The sequence below is a fragment of the Coenobita brevimanus genome, chromosome 56 (assembly GCF_032717465.1).
Source record: "Coenobita brevimanus isolate Jiangsu-jjx chromosome 56, ASM3271746v2, whole genome shotgun sequence".
NCBI classification, from domain to species: domain Eukaryota; kingdom Metazoa; phylum Arthropoda; class Malacostraca; order Decapoda; family Coenobitidae; genus Coenobita; species Coenobita brevimanus.
The window spans coordinates 15,000,258-15,020,162 of NC_137009.1; positions in this window are offsets into that span (position 1 = coordinate 15,000,258).

Below are 19,905 nucleotides of genomic sequence, written 5' to 3' on the forward strand. Positions count from 1 at the left end.
TCCTGGTTTACCCATCGGCCGTAAGGGAGTGCCAAGAAGTACCAATCTCCATACCTACTACAAATGATGATGATGATAGTGATCCATCTGGTATGTATGCCATCAACTCTAAGGGATGTGCTCCGACTCTTTCACCTGACCTACTCTCAAGTCTAACTTGTGATGATTATCCACAACATAAAGATCAATTAGTCAATGTATTGCAATCATATCGAGATGTTGTAACCCTACCCGGAGAACCTATGAGTAGGACAGACAGAGTTAAGCACCACATAGAACTAGGGTACTCAACCGATTTAAATACCATCCTATAGATTGCCTCACAGCATGAGAAAGAAGACTGACGAGATTGTACAAAAAATGTTAGATAAGGATATCATTGAACCCTCTGTCAGTCCGTGGAATAGCCCACTTTTCTTAGTTCCACAGAAAGACGGCCAATTTAGACCAGTAGTGGACTATCGCAGAGTAAATTCTGTAACTGTACCAGATCGTTTTTCATTGCCAGTCCTGACTAATTTCCTAGCGTCGCTAGGCAAGAGCAACATAGTCTTTACATCCCTTGATCTACTCAGTGGCTACTGGCAGGTAGTATTGGCAGAATCATCTCGCCCTATAACAGACTTCAGCACCCCTTCTGGATTCAAATGGCTTCCCTCCGGATTAATGAATACCCCGTCAGTATTCATGCGACTCATCCATTCCATCTTCAGTGGCATGATGGGCCATTCTCTCTTTGCCCATCTAGATGACATCATTGTTGTGACCAAATCAATTCCTGAACATTTTGTTAAACCTGACCAAGTATTTGAGCACCTTCAACTTGCTGGTCTGAAGATCAACCTCAGTAAATGTGACTTCCTAAGAAAGAGAATTATCTTCCTAGAACATGTAGTTGATGTACAAGGGATTCATACCAATGAACATAATACTAAGGCGATCATGAACTTCCCAGAACCTACCAGTACAGATGCTGTAAATAGTTTTCTGGGATTAAGTGGTTACTGTCGCAGATTTATCAAAGGATATGCACAAATCGCCACTCCTCTGAGTCACTTACTAAAGAAAAATGTACGTTTCGTGTGGACTAAAGATTAGTCACAAGCTTTTAAAGCACTCAAAACAGTCCTTGTAAATGCCCCAGTTTTAGCATTTCCTGATTATACCAAACGCTTTCTTTTGTGCATGGATCACTCAGGCGCAGGCCTTGGTGCAGTTTTGATGCAACTAGATCGAGCATCAAGGAAGCATGTAATAGCGTGTGCTAATCGCTCCCTCAACCCTGCCGAACGTAAATATAGTTTTACAGATCTGGAAGCTTTGGCAGTGGTCTGGTCCTTGAAACATTTCAGAGATACAGTATATGGTTACCCAGTGCATATTCAAACATACCACCTCCCTCTATATGATTTGTTCAGGGGACGAAACCTAACAGGGTAGGCTAGCAAGATGGTCTGTCACCATCCAGAACTTCAAGCCAACTTTTCAGTATGTACCAGGAAAATCGAATGTCGTCGTGGACGCACTTTCACTCAACGTGGCAGTGGCTGTCACATCGTTGTGGCCAAACAAGCTGATAACACCGCATTGACACTCGAAGTTGTTCAACATTATCAGCGCAAGGACCCTGTATGATCCAAAGTGATTTATTTCCTGGAATTGGGAGATAACTCTACCTTACCTACTCTGCCAGTACCAATTGATAAGTTCATGCAAAAAGATGATATCTTCAACAGGAAAACATTACTTAAAGGGAAGGAATTGCCCAATAGGGAAGTCCACCAACTTGTTGTCCCTACTGATCTAATATCTGCGGTACTTCAAATAGTTCACGACACACCTCACGCATCCCATCCAAGTAAAGATTGATGCTTGAGACAGGCATGTCTTGCATACTATTGGTCAACTATGCGTCGAGATATTAATGTACATTGTGACTTTTATTTCGTGCCACCGCCACAAAGGATCAACCGGATTACCTGCACCTCTCTTACAAAACCCAATCCCGTCACGCCCGTGGGAAACTGTCTCTATTGACCTTCTAAAATTTCCTCTTACAGAATCAGGTGCTGAGTATTTATTTGTAGCAGTTGACCACTTCTCTCATTACTGTGTCCTAGTACCACTTTCAGATAAGACTGCGAAGAGTGTAGTGTGTGCTTTCATCGACCAGGTACAGTAATCTGCCCATTTACTACACCAAGCACAATAATTACAGATAATGGCACTGAGTTTAACAATAGCCTCCTGGAGGAAATTTGTAAACAGTACAGTATCAACAAATGCAATGTTTTCCTAGCTATCCAGCTTCAATTGGCCTCGTAGAGTGCCACAACCGAAAGGTTTTGGAGTGTCTCAGACATTTAGGGTCACATAATGCGTCCTGGGATAAATGGATACCCCAAGTAGCAGCTTCTATAAATAATTCCATCAATTTATGCATTGGCGAATCTCCTTTCTTTGTCCTATTTGGATTCGATAAAGACCGTTCCTATTCCATCTTATCTTCAAAGCCTGATCCCATCTATAACGTGGATGACTATGTGAAAGTGAAAATAGCAACCTTCCAGAAAATCCATCAATATGTCACAGCAAATCTGGCTGCATCTCAGGAACACATGTTGCAACGCCAGCATAAGTCTGCCTTGCCTATCAGTATCAACATTGGAGATCTGTTATTTGCTCGTTCCTTTACTCGCATCTCCAAATTGGATGACAAATTTACAGGCCCCTACCGCGTCATAAATAAACAGGGTAACAAATTTCGAATACAAGACTTGTCAATTAAAGATACCAAGTGGGTACATGTGGATGATCTAAAGCGTACACCACGAGGCCTTGTGTTGGAAGAGTCACCTGCACAACATATCACTACTTCTCCTTCTCCACTTATTCCTCAGTCTAAACCTTCTTCACCCACAGCTCCCCATTCTTCAACCAATCAATATCGATCCAAGCTGCGCTTCGCACATAAACATCTTCATGATCTTTCCCATTGATTCAAACTTATTTTCTAGGTAAGATGTTAGCGGTGTACCTGATGGCAGTGGTGACCCTTATAGGGTCCGGGTTGGGTGAGGACGATGGTGGAGTATGTCCCGGGGCCTTGGTCGGCTCAGGAGGCGAGGTAATGGTGATTGAGGATGTAGTCTCCCTACGCTACAATGTAGAGCCCCTGGCCGACGTAGCCATCCCCCTTCCTCACTTCGCACTCCAATTCCCACCGTCACTAACTCAAGAGTTGCCATTGATTGCCAGCTAGTTCAATATGGAAGTCGGGCTACTCATGCAGAGACCACAGAAGTCGCATATCTTTAAAAATCTCTCCCGTGATATTTATTGATATACCGTACGTAAGTTCTTCATGATATTATTCTTTAGTAATTATATTAATTTCCTGGATATGCTTTAATGCGGTAAATGCAGGAAAACGTTACTATAGCCACCGTGAAAGCACACCGGATGTGACAGCATTCATCACATAATTACAAGTCTCTAGCTGCACCTTTTGTTTGAAACCCATAAAATTTAGCTTCCTAAAAGAACAATGCTTCACCTCCAAAATGCTGAAGAAAATCTACAAAGTTTTTCATATGAAAACTGTACAATGTTTAAAGCCGAAATCGTGCAGAGATGAGACCGCCGGCCGAAATCCGACGATGGCAAGGGCTCCTAAATACCGTACAAAAAGTCAAAACAACACGCTAGTGGTGTAACCTGAAAAGGGTATGCCTCTAGACTTCATGAAATACTTCAGTCTAGGCACTGTACATTTTTCTGTGCAACGGTTTTCCATGATCTTTGTACAGTAGGTCCAGCGGGGCAGTAGACACATGTGAGTTTGTTATTGTTCATAATCCTAACCTACGATCTTCAGCCGTGTCGTGCTAATATTTCTTAATGGAGAATCGTTACATGGTTCTCATTACACTGTTTATTTGTTTTGATTGACAAATACATGAAATGGATGTAAAATAAACCTTATCGATATTTAAGGAAGGAAAGAATAATAACCGTCCCCAAACCGAGATGGTAGACTCAGCTCACCATTTCTTTATTTTCTTGGACTATAATTCAGCCTCTCTTCCTTGTAGCAGTGACTAAAATAACGCTGTTATAATTTCTCCTTTCCTTTTAGTGACACAGAGGGCACATAAAATGAACGGAGTTTAGTAGACCGACTTTGATGTCGAAAATTAAATAATCTGGTGAATAGTGGCAGTTTTTCCCTGGTTAGTGACATCGGGAATTGGACGAAATCAAGACCCAACTGTCAGTCATTGTGGGGAAACACAATCTGGATCAATTTTGGTACCGTATATACCTCCCAATTTCTTGGCAATTGGAATACATTAATGACAGGTTCTCTCAACTAAACAACACGTTTTCCAGTCGGACACCAGTAGGTCGATCACGTGTGAAACGAGGTCTCTTTGACTTAGGAGGTGAAATTTTTAGTGGTTTATTTCGTGTAGCTACAGCTCGTGACTTCTGTGATTTCAAGTCCGACCTAGCTCACTTGGTCACGACTCTAGAATCTCAAAGTCGAGTCATAAAGGTACAACACACTATGTTGCAGATTACAGCCCACCTAAATGAAGTTACTTACACTCTGACCAACTTCACAGGAATTCTAATGCAACAAATTTCTATAATTAACGTTGTTTCTCAGCTTCTCTATCTAAAACTTCACATCGATAACCTCCAACTCTCCATTGACTCTCTTCTCTCTCAAGTTTCTAGCTTGGTTCGTATTCTAGTCGATGCTGTTGATGGACGTGTCACTGTGGACTTAGTAGTAGTTGTTCCCTAGGCAGTCTGTCCGAACAGCCCCGAGTCCCTTAGGAAGGCCATGGCCGAGACCAGGCTTTCCCACAGATCTCTCAAAGAGTGTATGTTTTGTTGCTGGCGTAGGTGATTGTGTGCAATGCAGTCTTCCATAATGTGCTTAACCCCTTAACCGCGGGGCGTCACTTTCGTGACGCTTGGGAGCAAGGGATCATACCGCGGGGCGTCGCTTTTGTGATTCTGTGTTATTTTGAATTCACCCGGGCTTCCAAGTGGGGGCTTGTATCATCTATCAGTACTGCCAATGTCCAACACTAGTCAGCACTCCTAATCTCATCTGTACTCCCATCCATTGTTGACAATTTAGCCATTTCTCCCCGTTCTTGACTCCCCTCCCTACCCCCCCTCCATTACCCTATCCTCTCGCCTGCCCGGCCGTGCTACGCTAAGTAAATCTTCCCTGGAATTTTTCACTGATTTCATCCATTGAAATAAGCCCTATGTCCTATTCTTATACCAAATAATATATACAAGAAACAAATAAGGTAAGTGAGAGTGCCAAACACCTGGAATTGGCTAATTATCACCTGACAACACCTCACGTGCACTCATTCGCTAATTTTCGCTGTTTTTTTCCCCTTGAAATATGCCCTACAATCTATTTTCGTAATAAATATACATGTAAGGAGGGAAGGGAGAAGCCTAAGTGATATTTACATTCACCTGGAACTACCTAATTTATAATGTATTGTCTAGATTTCCTGCCAATCATATCAGTGCTAAACAAAGATGTTTCAAGATCTAACATTGGTAGCTCTGAAAATATATCTCCTAAGTAGGCCTCTAATCTATTTTCGAAATAAATATACATGTAAGGAGGGAAGGGAGAAGCCTAAGTGATATTTACATTCACCTGGAACTACCAAATTTATAATGTATTGTCTAGATTTCCTGCCAATCATATCAGTGCTAGACTTAGCTGTTTCAAGAAGTAATATTGGTAACCCTGAATAACCCCTTAGCAGGTCTTCACGCTAGCCCTCCGTTATCAGGTTACTCTCAACTTCCGAAGTGAGAGTACGTATGTTTCTTCTTGCTGACTTCAAGGCCTTTTTTCACCCCCATGGAAATGGCCCTGTGACCTTTACCCCCTACTAAACCTCGTGTGGAAAGAGGTAAAGGGCTGACAATTGATAAAAGAGTGACTACGATCTTTCTATTGAGTAAAACAGTGCAAGTGGAATTGTAAATAATGTGTAAATAATGTGTAAACAGCAAGTGAAAGTAATGAATGTAAATATACGTGAACAATGGAAAACAGTTTTATAAGTTATTTCAAGTGACAGTGCACAACACAGTGTAAATAAAATAGAAATGTAAATAACGTAAATAAAATAGAGAACGTAAATAGAAATGTAAATGAGTAGTATTATAAGAATACGAGTATATACCCTAGGAGTAATGAAAGTGAATGTTTCACTCTAGCATGTCTGAATGCTATGAGTTATGAGAGTGAAGATGAAAGTGACATTCACTCTCAATGCCAGTATACAGGACGAGAAAGTGAATGCTACGTATTTTACTGAAAGAAATTGAATCCCTACAGTGACAATAAACTAATACTACTGAAGGAAACTTATGAATAAAGACTGTAGATATATATAAGTGTTATATAGTAATAGAAATATAAAGTGTGAGGGGTTTTATGAATAATAAATGGCAGACTACTAAGAGCGAACTAGTGCCAGTGCGACGATCAGACGGGCTCGTAATTTCCATTGCTTTCACAGTGTTTTTTTTTTTTAGTATGGATCCCAAACTACTTGAAAATTGTAGAATAGTGTTTATAGTGTTTGTATCTGGCTGTGGTAATGATATTACGGGTTGTCGGGAAGTGTAAAGTGGAGACTTCGTTACCCTACTTCAGAGGTCTCCACAAGTCCTACGGTAACTGACGAAGGCTCAACAATCATTCCAGGAGAAAGCTGAAGGTATGTGCCAGAAGCAAATGTAATTTTATTATTCTAGGACTAATAACTGATTTTTGGCAAATATTTTTTGAGAGTCTGTCGGAGCCCAAATAACCCCGCGGCACACGCAAGTCATTGGTAAACAAGCCCGTGGTGTAGGGGTTAATAGTATGGGGTGCTGTGTTACATCCTGGACAGGCATCAGCGACAGTCATCCAGCCTCTTCTGGTAGCTTAAGAGGGCTGGATGGTGCCCACATCTCAGCCTGACCAGGTGGACCCTGTCCTCACGAGGGAGATAGGATTCAGAAGGGTGGATGTCAGGAGGCCGTGCATGCAGCTGTGTGTTGTCTTTAAGTGACTGAATGGAGCAGCGAGTGATTTGAGTGTGGATATGCTTCTGGAAGCTGGTCTGAGGTGCGCGAGCGGGGAGAGATGACAGTATTTGTGTATGATATCGTGTGCTGGGTGTTGTTTTGATGTTCCTTGGTGTGGGTGGATATGCTGTCATGTAATGTAGTGGATGTTGTGGGTTTGTGGAGGCTGCAGCAAGAATCTGGGTGCCTCTCATGTCTATGTGATCCTTGACTTTGAGGACTTTAGTTGCTTGATGTAGATAGTCTGTGGGTGTAGTAGCTGTGCAGCCTGTGATTATTTTTAGGGCCTTGTTCTGTATGGTCTGTAGGGTGTTGTAGTGTGTTTTTGTGAGGTTAGGAGACCAGGCAGGGCTTGCATAATTCATCACTGAACGTATGTATTGTTTGTATACTGGGGTGGTGGTTTCTTTGTTGTGTCCGAATGTTGTATGGGCAAGTAACCTCAAGGCATTGAGTCTTGGTGTTATTTTATGTTTAATATTTGTGATGTGTTGTTTAACCCGCGGCGTCCCGTCGACGTTCTTTTACGTCCACACGTTTTGTCACTGCCAATCCCATCGACGTACATAAACACGAAAAAAATGCAAGGTCCCTAATTTGCACAATTTTCAACTTTCGTGAGTCAATTTTGGTACGTATACACGTGACACCTTCCTCAACAAGATACCAGGCAGAGACAATGCCTTACCCAGCATGACCTCCTCATCCCCTCTGCATGCCATTGTCTCAGCAATTCACCTGTTATCAGTGACCTGGCCAGTATAGCCATGTCATGCCACGGTACGAAATTCAGGGCCAGAGTGATTCCCCAATCAATGACAATGTGGAGGACAAACTTTACATAGCATTAGAGGAAGAAACAGTTAGAAATGATGATCAGGTAATGTGGCAAAAAAAGGTCAGGTATTAGTGAGTGAAACAATGCTTATAATGCCTATATTACTGCTTGAAAACCAATATACTCTTGTACTACATATAAATTCGTAACAGTAAATAAATAAATACCGTTTATGAGTCGTGTGAAATAGTTATCCTCCCATAGAACTCGTTTTCTTTGGTGCCAGCCTGATAGAAAACCCAGTAAGGTAAGGAGGCTCTCCTACCTGTAATGAGTATTTTAAACCTCAGGTGAGCGATTTCTCTATGAATTTTCGATGTTTCTCACCAAAAGCGAAGGTTTGAGCCAAAAAAAAAAATTTCCTAAAATGGTCGGGACTGGGGGGAGTCAGTGGTGGAAAAGTGGTCGGGATGGGGCGGGTTAAATGACACCGATGTATGTTACACCAAGGATTTTGTGTGTGTGTGTGTGTGTGTGTGTGTGTGTGTGTGTGTGGTAGGGGAGTGTTGTTTATGGTGAGGTGTTAGATGTGACTGTGTTCTGCTGTCCAGTTTGTGAGAAGGGTCACTGTAGATTTGGCTGGGGCTATTGTGAGCCTGTTTGTGGTGAACCATTCGTGTAGTGTGTTGAGGTAAGGTTGGAGGATGTGTGCAGATGTGCTTGCGTTTTGGTGCGTATATGTAAGTGTTAAATATCTGCATAGGAAGCTATGTGTATTTGTGGTGTGTGGGAAGTGGGTATGTCGTGCATGTATAGGTTAAAGAGTGTAGGGGACAAAACCGATCCTTGGGGGACGCCATTTGTGAAGTTTCTGATGGTAGAAGACTGACCGGCAAACGTTACATGTGCACATCTGCCTGCTAAGTAGTTTGCCATCCATCTTTTTGTGTTATTGTGCATGTTTGTATTGAGCATTTTGTTTGTGAGGTTGTGGTGAGGGATGGCATCAAAAGCTTTGCTGATGTTTAGTGTGACTAGGAGTGTTCTGTGTGGTGGCTTAGCTGAGTTTATGCCATCGAAAACTCCCTGTGTAAGGTCTGTAAGAAAGGTGTTTGTGGAGTGTAGTGGCCTAAAGCCATGTTGGGAGTAGTAGTGGCCTAAAGCCATGTTGGGAATGTGAGGTGTGACTAGTTGTAGTACCAGTCATTCAGTGACTTTAGAGGGGGTGCAGAGGAGTGTGATGGGGTGGTGTGAGGAGGGTAACGTGGGGTCTTTCTTGGGTTTAGGGATAGTGATGATAATGCCATGCTTCCAGATGTTGGGTATTATGTTGTGTGAATAGCTGTAGTTTGATATGTTGGTGAGTGCTTGTATGCCTTGTGATCCAAGGTGTTTAAGGTGAATGTTGCTTATGTTGCCTGGTCCACAGGCAGATGAGTGCTTAAGGTTGCTAATGATGTGCTTCGTCTGGTTGTATGTGAAAGGTGCGTAGTCTGGCTCTGTGGGGAACTGTCTCTTACGTCGGATGATATGTCGGTCTTCGGGATGGGAGTTTAGATGGCTGACTTGTGAAAAGTGATTGATGAGAGTGTTTGTTGTTTGTCTGAAGATATGGTGTCTGTTGTTGCGATGGCGGCATGTGAGTTTGTAGTGTTGCTGTTGGAAAGTGTGATGCTGTTTAGCGTTATGTAGAGTTTACTTGTGTTTCTTTTGTGGTCAATGTTTGGAGATACTTATTCCAGTTTAGCGTTTGCTGTTCTGATATTTTATTGCGTATTTGAGTGTTGAGTTCTTGTATTTGTTGTACGGTGTCTTGTGTATGGGGTGTTGGGGCGTGTCGCAGTGTGTCCCGTTGACTGATAAGGCCTTGAATTTCTGGTGTGAAGTTGGGGTTGTGTCTCTTTCTGTTGCCTCTAGGAATATGTCTTTTGTCTGCGTTTTGTATAATTGTATTGAATGTGTTCACAGCAGTGTTGATGTTTATGATGGGTGTACTGTTTTGTGTTTCGAAATGTTGTTCTGGTTCAGTTGCAAAGGCCTCCCAGTTGGCTCTCTTATAATTAGTGTATGTGTGTCTGTGGCCAGCTGGGGTGATTCTGGTTTTGGTAGTGATGATGACTGGGAGGTGATCAGAACCTAGGGTTTTCACGACATCCCCAGGATGTTAGTGGGGGCGAGGTTTGGGGAGTAAAAGGAGATGTCTGGGGATGATGGGAGGAAGAGGGCTTGGTGTGGGATATGGGTATGTTGATCTAAATTGTTCAGTATGAAAAGATGATCTGTCTGGGATTGTAGTACCAGCCCTCTGTCTGTGTCAGGGTTGTTGACACGCCAGGCCGATGACTTGGCGATGAACTGTGGACTTAGTACCTATCTTTGCTCTTCGTTCTGTATTAGAATGGGCTCACTCTGCATTCGATTTGTCTCCATTGCTTTCTTTTTCCTCTCTAGAATTCTACTACCCAGTTCTTGAGGCCACCCTTCTCGCTAACGATGTCATTTTTCACATTCCTCTACGCTCTACCATCACCTTTAACCTCTTCCAACTTATTCCTTTTCCTTTCAAGTTCAATAACTCCTTATTGCAAGCATCTGTTCTCTCGGAATATTTCCTCATATCCCATGATCACCTTTCCATTGCTTTTATCTCCTTCACAAATCTCAACAGATGTTCTTTCCTTACCCCTATGTCTCGTCCTTGTGCTGCTCACCTTCTAGCTATTTTCCCTAGTAGCGCTGCACCCTGCGAGTCTGCCTTAGTTCGCAACCATTCTGTACACTTTGTCTATTCCTCTGTTCCGGCTCCAGAAATTCCAGTGCATCACGCTCATCTGAACCACGTCCAGTACTTCTTCACTGCCCCTATCTCTGTTACCATCATGTGTCCTGGTTCTTCTATTTGTTCAGTGCCTGCTAGTGGTCTCTATAAGGCACATGACTATTGTACAGTCAAATCTGAGTCTGTAATCACCTACGCCATTCGTTACCACCAAGCTGTACGCAATCACACCTATGACATCTTTCAACCAATCAACATGACTTCCAACCTACCATATGATAATATCTCTATCACCTCTGCAAACTTGCGTATGCTAACATTTCTAAATGAAAGTGACTTCATTATGGATTAGTTTTCTATGGCCTTCAGCCGTTCATGGGTACATCCAACAATTGTGTTTCACCCAGTGGCCATCTCTTTTATTGGTTTCATTCTCACGGTCTGTGCAGTGCACTATTGTTTAAGGAAGATGGGACGCCGGCTTCACGAGATCAGAATCGCAACAGGAATAGTACAGCCTCCACGGGATGTAGAAGCAGGCAGTACTTAGTGTCCTCATGTATAGTGACTAGAAGTGCAGAATAATTCAAATAACATCTATTGACAGAAAATAAAGACACACACAAGAACAAAAAACAATTTAAAAAAATGAATGAAAGACTTACACTATAGTGAGCAAGAGCACAGTAACTAGAAACAAACAGTTCATGAGTCGCAAGAGGAAAGAAAAATAGTAAAAGACAAGATCACACACACACACACACACACACACACACACACACACACACACACACACACAATATATATATATATATATATATATATATATATATATATATATATATATATATATATATATATATATATATATATATATTATTAACAGAACGGAGGAAGGAATAACAAATGAATAAAAAAAAAAATAATCCATACACCAGATTACTGGTGTCCTCTGTTCATGAAATATCTGTAACAGTTAGACTTGAACAGCTGTGGGTTGAAAATTGGAGGGAAACAACTCTGGGGAAGCGAGTTCCAGAGAGATGTTGTTCGGAAAGTGAAAGAATTCTGATAGGCAGAAGTTCTGCAATATGGCTGAGTGACATTCCAGTCATGAGCGCTACCAGATGGCCGAGTAGCACGATGGAAGGCATGGAAAGGTGACACCATGGACGCAACTTCGTCTGAGCATTTGCCAAAAAAAATCTGTAAAATAATGCAAGGAAGGCAACATTCCTTCTTACTTGCAAGGAGGTAGTTTATTTGTAATGGCAGAGTTGTTAATAATTCTAACAGCTTTGTTCTGAATTTTATCTAGTTGTTATAATGCAACCTCTACACATCCATTTCACATGGGTGAGCAATATTCAAGCTGAGAGCGCATATGACCCTTATAAATTATAGCCAACTGCTCATCAGCGAAGAAGTTACGGACTCTGTACAATAATCCAAGTTTCTTTGAGGCGGTTTTAGCAAGTGATCTAACATGAGAGGTCCAGCTGAGGGCATTGTTAACTGAGATGCCAAGAATTTCGACACTTTTAGAGATGGGAATATTAGTGGCACTGAAGGTAATGCACGAATCTGGTAATATCTGTCTGTTAGTAAATTGTATATATTTGGTTTTACTAGCATTAAAAGAGACAAGATTGTTCTGTCCCCATTCACTGAACGTACATAGGTCTTGATTTATGGAGATGGCTGTACTGAGTTGAGAGGTAGAGATATTAGACTTTGTAAATGGGTGTCTGAGTGTGAATGAACTATGTAGTGTTGAGTCATCTGCGTATGAATGGATGGGATTGTGGGTGACAGATAAGAGATCATTAATATGAACCAGGAATAGAGTTGGCGCCAGAACTGACCCCTGCGGCACGCCGACGTTAATTGAGTGGAAATTGGAATATACATCATCTACTTTTACACTTATTTTCCTGTCACTAAGATATGAAGAAAGCAAAGGAACAAAAGACGTTAGTCCATAGCAAGGGAGTTTGGACAGCAGGGAACGGTGCCATACTCTGTCGAAAGCTTTAGAAATATCAAGAGCATAGAAAAACATATAGAGTATATATAGAACAGCAAATATAGTGTGAAAATTATTGAAACAAATATTGACTCATACGACAGAGACAATAAAAGTGTACAGAAAAGAGACGGATAACATCTTTATAGACATAATAGATTCCGTACTTATGTGCTCCACAACTGATATATAACTTTTCAACCTAGTCTTTTATTAAGGTATGCAATTAAATCTTATCTATCTATCTATATAATATATATATATATATATATATATATATATATATATATATATATATATATATATATATATATATAATCCATTATTATAGTATTTCCATGTAACTACATTTTTTATTTCACATGGCCATGTATCGTATAGACTGTACCCCTGTCCCTTACTACAACTCCTATGGAATAATTCTACCTTACAATAATTATCAACCCATTTACTTATATACTTAGTAAACACCCCCCCTCCCCTTCCATAGTTATAACACACCTAATGTATTCCTAGCCTCACTTCGTCAGGAGACAGCGATTCAATTTCACCGGGGGAGTATTGTACCCATACTATATTATTGTACTTATATAACCATACTTCATAACACCTAAACCTATATATGTATGTGTAACCAGTACTGTTTGTGTTAATCAGCAAATTCCTTTAAACTGCTGAGTTAAGGTAAGGTTCCCATGCCCACTGCTAGCTGAGAGTCAGTCGGGGGGTTAGCCAGCATTCAGAACACATCTATAGCAGTCGTCTCTCAAAGGCACCTCCATTATACTGTATGTCGCCTCAGATCTTTGAAATTAACCTGAGTGGGGAACAAGGGGGCAGTGAAATACAAATGCTAACTAAGATGTAAGCAGTGGGAGTGGAGAGGAATATCCTTGAAACTGAGCTCCGCATACGGACTTTCTTCAAACCAACCCACGATTCTCAGCCACTGAAAATGCCTAAAGTACCTCAACAGGCCCAGACCAGATAATGCTCACATACTGCGCGAATGTTACAGACAGTTTGCTTTTCCAATCTGTATAATATTAAACAAATAACTAATTAAAATGAGGAGTACCTAATTAATGGAAGCTTGCTCATATATCACCGATCTTTTAGAATGGCAATGAAAAAAACATACCACAAATTACAACCTGGTAAGCCTAACTTCTGTACTATGCAAACTGTTAGTGATAAAATAACAGTGTTCCTTAATAAGCTTACTACCATATCAGACAGTCAGCACGGGTTCGTAATAATAGATCGTGCCTTACGAATTTACTTGAATTTGTTTCTAATCAAATAAGTTAACTGGGATGCAAAAATATCGTCCTATGTCATCTGCCTAGATTTCGAGAAAGCGTTTGATAAGGTACCCTATTAAAGACTACTTGAAAAACTAACATCCCACAGCCTCTATTACAAATTACGTTCATGGATTGGTGATTGGGTAGCGAATCGCAAGCAGTGCTTAGTGATAAATGGGGTATAATCAGATTGGCTAGAAGTAACGAGCGGAGTTCCTTAAGGGTCAGTTCTAGGACCAGATCGTTTAACAGTATATATATATATATATATATATATATATATATATATATATATATATATATATATATATAATGTGTGTGTGTGTGTGTGTGTGTGTGTGTGTGTGTGTGGCATTAAGGGATACGACTCGAGTACACCTTAAAATGGCGATGACTGGTTGTGAAAAAAAAAAAAAAAAATTGTGTTTATTGTGACTGAACCAGTTTCAGTCCGACCTGATAAGGAGGATCTAGTTAAGGTCGATTTTTTTTTTTTTAAGACAGCTTTACCGCGTAGGTGTAATTAATACAACATTCTTAGACATAGTATGTTAACTTTTTTTTTTTTTTTTTTTTTACCATTGGGCTTCTCTCCTGTTCCTACTGGAAGGTTTGTGGCATTTTCCCTTTCAGCCAGAAGAGGATAGTTAAAGTATGGTTTTACTGCCCCTGGTGTACCTTATTCAACATAGATGGGCCTCTAGCAGTGAAAAAATTTAATTAAGTCTCTGGCCGTGCCCTGTCGCTGCCAGTGTCCCGAAATCAGTAAACAGTCTGAATATGAAGTGAAAAAAAGAAGACTGAAAAGAATACAACAATATTTTGCAGACGAAACTGCATATAATAAGTTATTGTATAAGAAAAATCCTTGATGAAAATAAACAAGGAATTCATTGCCGCATGCAGCTTTATTATATTTACCCGCTACAGCAGCCGGCACATTATATTGTGGCAGCGCAAGTGTGGAAAAAGGCATCCAGGCATTTCTATCCCTGTTAACAACCTCTCATCCCAAGACACACAACCTTGCCCTACAAACTCTCCTGTCTTATTTTGATCTGTCACTGATATTCATCCACGGTCAGACTTAGGAAAAAAAAAAAAAACAAGGTTTACTTCCAATCGAAGAAAAGTTTCACTATGCAGATAATAATAATTGTGCGAGATCTTCACCAGTCAAATGCTGAAACAAAGAATGGGTAATTTTATCATGGTAAGACAAACACATGCATTTATCTGTTGTATTTGATCTAGGGATGAACGGTAATTACTTTGAACTATGAATTATGCTTTTAAACTTAAGACTGTAATTACACCCTTTAATCTGATGACGTATAATATAGATAAACTGTGTGTGTGTGTGTGTGTGTGTGTGTGTGTGTGTGTGTGTGTGTGTGTGTGTGTGTAAATCCCTTGATATCAACAGACTCATTCATTCACGTTAATCCCTGCAGTCCGATGACGTATTTTTACCTCGCCCGCACAGAGTCCGACGAGGTATTGTTTTTGGTTCAGTTTGTTTGCAACTTTGTTTGTTAGCAACATTACAGAAAAAAAGTTGACTGAAATTACTTGAAATTTTCAGGATATATGGGCACTGGTCCCTAAAGAAATTTATTAAAATTTGGAGGTAATCGAGTGACCCTGAAAGGGGAAAATCAAGGTCACGGATTTCCAGAGGGCTATAACTTGAAGTCGGTTGAAGATAGGAATATTTATGAATAGAAACTCGTAATATGGGCCTTCATTTGGCACCAAGACCTTTGACCATGAATGACCCTGAAAGGTCAAACTCAAGGTCACGGATATTCAGGGGGCTATAACTCGAACCTGGTTCAGGACAGAGATAGTTACTATTATCAGCATATAGGAAATCCCATATGGGTTTTTAATTGGTACCTTGTTGAAGATTGAGATACAGTATTTAATATTACCCAATAATCCATTTATCTATCTATTTGGCTATAAAATCTGTGGATGTATGTATGTAACTAATGTATGTATGTAAGTACGTTTTTTAGTTTGTAAGGGATCTCAGTAGGTCATGATGCTTCACAATACAGTTAGGTCATGCAGGCAGAGTCTGAGAGGGTCATCTCTTTCTTTTTGGAGATCCACGGACTTAGTTATGCGTTCACGAATCTTCACAATGAGAAGAGATCTGCATTTTAGACCCAGCCTGCCAGGACTGTGAAGCAGTGAAAGTGTAACTGTATTTGAGCAACGCACTCCCACTCCTTCATTGCCAAACTCTCTAATGCAAATGTTAACTGGTACTTTCAGTCTTTCATATACTGTGTGCATGTTGCACTTCTTGGGAATGTCTTTTGTCTGCTTTTCGCTGCGTACTGCTTCCAGTGTTTTCTAAAAGCAATATACCAAAGCATCTCTTTCACTAAGTTTTCAAATTTGTTTCACTTTTTGAATTTAAAATCTGTATTTACCATCAAGTGACTTACTTCCTGGTACATAAAAGGTCTGCAAATATGAAAAGTCAAAGAAATGCGAAGGTTGTCTAGTTCTGTAGAGAACTGTGGGTGATATGCTGCCCTACAAGATTATGTGGACGTCTGCCAGCGCCGGGCTATGAACAGTTCCAGGAGCAACACCAACAGTCCAGATCCATTGCCGAGGAACAACATAAAGAATGGCCCTTGCAGGTGGTTGAGGTTGAAGATTATCTATGGAAGAGAGAAATAGGTGGCCAGCAGATCACATTATCGATTCGTGAACCATAGTTTCTGCTGACTGAGAGAGAGAGAGAGAGAGAGAGAGAGAGAGAGACAGACAGACAGACAGACAGACAGAGAAAAAGAGAAAGAGAGAGTGAGAGTACATAAAGTGTCAAGTTCAAAAACTCACTCCAGAGGTAAATATAACCTTTACTCAACAATAATGCAAGAAAAATTAAGTCCTGATGCTGAAGCGGGTAAACTTTTCCCCAAGATGGTGTCATGGCATAGTTTATTCCTGCTGCCTTCAGACGATTTTCTTCAGCTTAGAGAGACGTTGTGAACATGAAAGTTACAGTTATTTAGAACTATTTCATCACAGTCCTTTGTTTTTTTTTTAAATTTTATGTTGGTAACAAGAATAACAAAACTATCGCATTTGCGGACACAAATGTAACCCATAAAAAAAAAAAAGTATGGTACAAAGGATATGTACGGCATGGAACAAATATTTGACTGTAAAAGCAGTTGTCTATCTTTGCTTAACCCTCTCAACATTGTGAAGTATACAGGGGGCCCCATAAGTCTAGAATTGCAGTGCAAAATTATTAAAATTGTGTCTTCGGAATGTACGTTCATTGTGTCCACTTCGTCACACTTTCCCCTCAATCCTCCCCTCTCCCTTCCTGTTCTCTCCATCCCTACCCTTCTTTTCTGAGTTCGCACCTATTCTTAATCTCTTTCTCCTCCCTATTATGCCAGACTTACTGGACTCCCTGGAAATTTTAATTCATATAACCTGTAAATGATTTTTTTCGGGGTAGCGGACACCTCTCCCGATGAACGGGCTAATGAAGGCTACAACTAACCCACACTGCTGGAAAACTCCCTCATTAAGAGAATAAAGCAGTCTGGGGGTGGCGAATATATCTAATAAAGGACCCATTGTGGTGAAGGTGTTAACGATAAGAACCTACATTATATGGTGCTAGAGTCATCCATTACATAGGATTTTCGGAAAGTCGGGAATCCAAACAGTAATGTCTTATTAATACTGATCATCATCTGCAGGTGGTGGAAGTTTGTACTGTCAACAAAAGCATCGAGCCATTTATAGCACTTAATAATCTGAACCATGGACAAACATTGTGTAATATGAGCCACGCTGTGATATAAGAACAAATACTACTTTCACGAGTCGGCTCGTGACATCATTTGGTGGGAAACCGCGAACTCTAGTAGAATCCCAGAGTTTATCGTTCAGTTAACCGCTCACCCAGTCGGGAGTGTTTTCAAAACAATTTTCACTGTCATAAGTGATCGTCTTTGTGCGAGACATTAGCGCTTCCGCTGAGCGATTTGTTGTGGGCGTGTTTCGCTCATTCTAGCCATTGGTAATGCGGCCACAACACTTCCCTCTTTCCCACGATTTAGGCAGTCAAGAATTGTGCACCGTGGAGGCAGGTTGTGTATGGCAGTGTCCTTCCTTAGTAACGACACCCAGTTCCCGCTGCCGCCATTGAATTCCAGAGGCTCAGCGTGTGCAGTGTCCTTCCTTAGTAACGACACCCAGTCATCCGCTTTGTCCAGTTTTCTGACCAGTATTTTCTTTTCGTTTTCCTAGGCTTAAGAGTTTAGCTTTTGAGTGAGCGAGTGAGTGCGATCTCCTTATTTGAATTCACTTTGAAATGTAACGTAAATTTATTCCTTTGTAATCAATAAATTTAACAGTTCTTTTTCCGAGCTTAATGTAATGTAAACTCGTGTTTTATTTTCCATATCAAGTTTATTTCCCTTATAGCTCCTAGCTTGCATAAACGCTTTGCTATTCATAACTGGTACTTAGGCCAGTCTTTTTGGTATTAAACTTAAAATCCGTTGTGCAACCAGGAGTTAATGCATAAGCAAGAACCTGATATCATTAATAGCATTAGTTATTGATTGTCAGGGGTGAAGTCACTTTCTCCAGAGGCTAACAGTACTAATAAACACCAATTGTGAGGAATTATTCTCTGCTGTGTACTGTTGAGAAAGATTATAAATTCTCGTTCTTAGAGAATCGGCGAAGCAAGCCAGCATTAAGTAATCATTGCTTGATTTTCATAAGACAATTCATTGTCTTGTTCTCAGTAATATTGAACATCATCGTTTAATATTGAATATACTTTAAAACCCCGTGACAACTACGTGTGTGTGTGTGTGTGTGTCTGTGTGTGTGTGTGTGTGTTAGAACTAACTTGACCCCTCCACTCTGTGTCGTATGTTCTGTTCCTGTTATATGCAGCCGATTTTATTATACCCGCGTGCAGAAACGCAGGGTTATGGGCAAGGGTTATGGGCTTGGGCTGCTTTGTGTGTACTTCTGTTTCCACGTCCCTGTGTGAGTAAGGTTAAGAAAAAAAAAAAAGAGTAGATGAAGTTGCACCAGCTTCGGTATAATGACTAAGAACGATCAGAGAACAGGTGATTGATTATAGGCCAAAAAAAGGTCAAAGGTTATTTATCAAGAGCAAGGTCAACTCAGATATTTATATCCGAAATGGCCAAACTTGGAGGAAAGGCTGAGGAACCTAAGAATGTGATGTGAACAATAATTGAAAGGAAAAAGTCACAGGACAAGATCAAATGGTCGCTCATTAACTCAAACAGGTTTTATTCCATTTAGATCAGTCACAGTGGAAAAATCTAAAGTTAGCCAAGAATGAAATGATTCCATTTTCAGAGCAATAAGTCAAAGGCCAAGGTCAGAGGGCAAAGTCAACTTAAACACTTTTGATTCGATTTGAACCAGTGTGGTGGATGGGTTGAGGGTGAGGTAAGACTGTAAGGCTAAAGTAATAATATTCGATATTGACAGCAACCAATGGTTAAGGTCACACGGCAGGGTCATAAGTTCGGTCCTAAGGCACTTCCACACGATCAGTGGGCGCCTGTGGTGCCCTAGCACGTTGCTCATCACTTTAAAAAATATGGTGACGAATCACACAATTAACTGTTTACCAGAAGTGGAGAATATGACTCATTTCATTGCGTGTACATCATTATTTTCCAACATTATTTCTTCATCAGTATACTTCAAGAGCACAAGTCTCCAGTGATAGCGTGGATGGGCCTTTAGACCGGTTTTATGGCCCGCTGTTGCACTATCTGTGTACTTCGTGTTCAGCTTGGAGGTGACTTTTTGAACTTCAGTGTCATACACAGCCTTC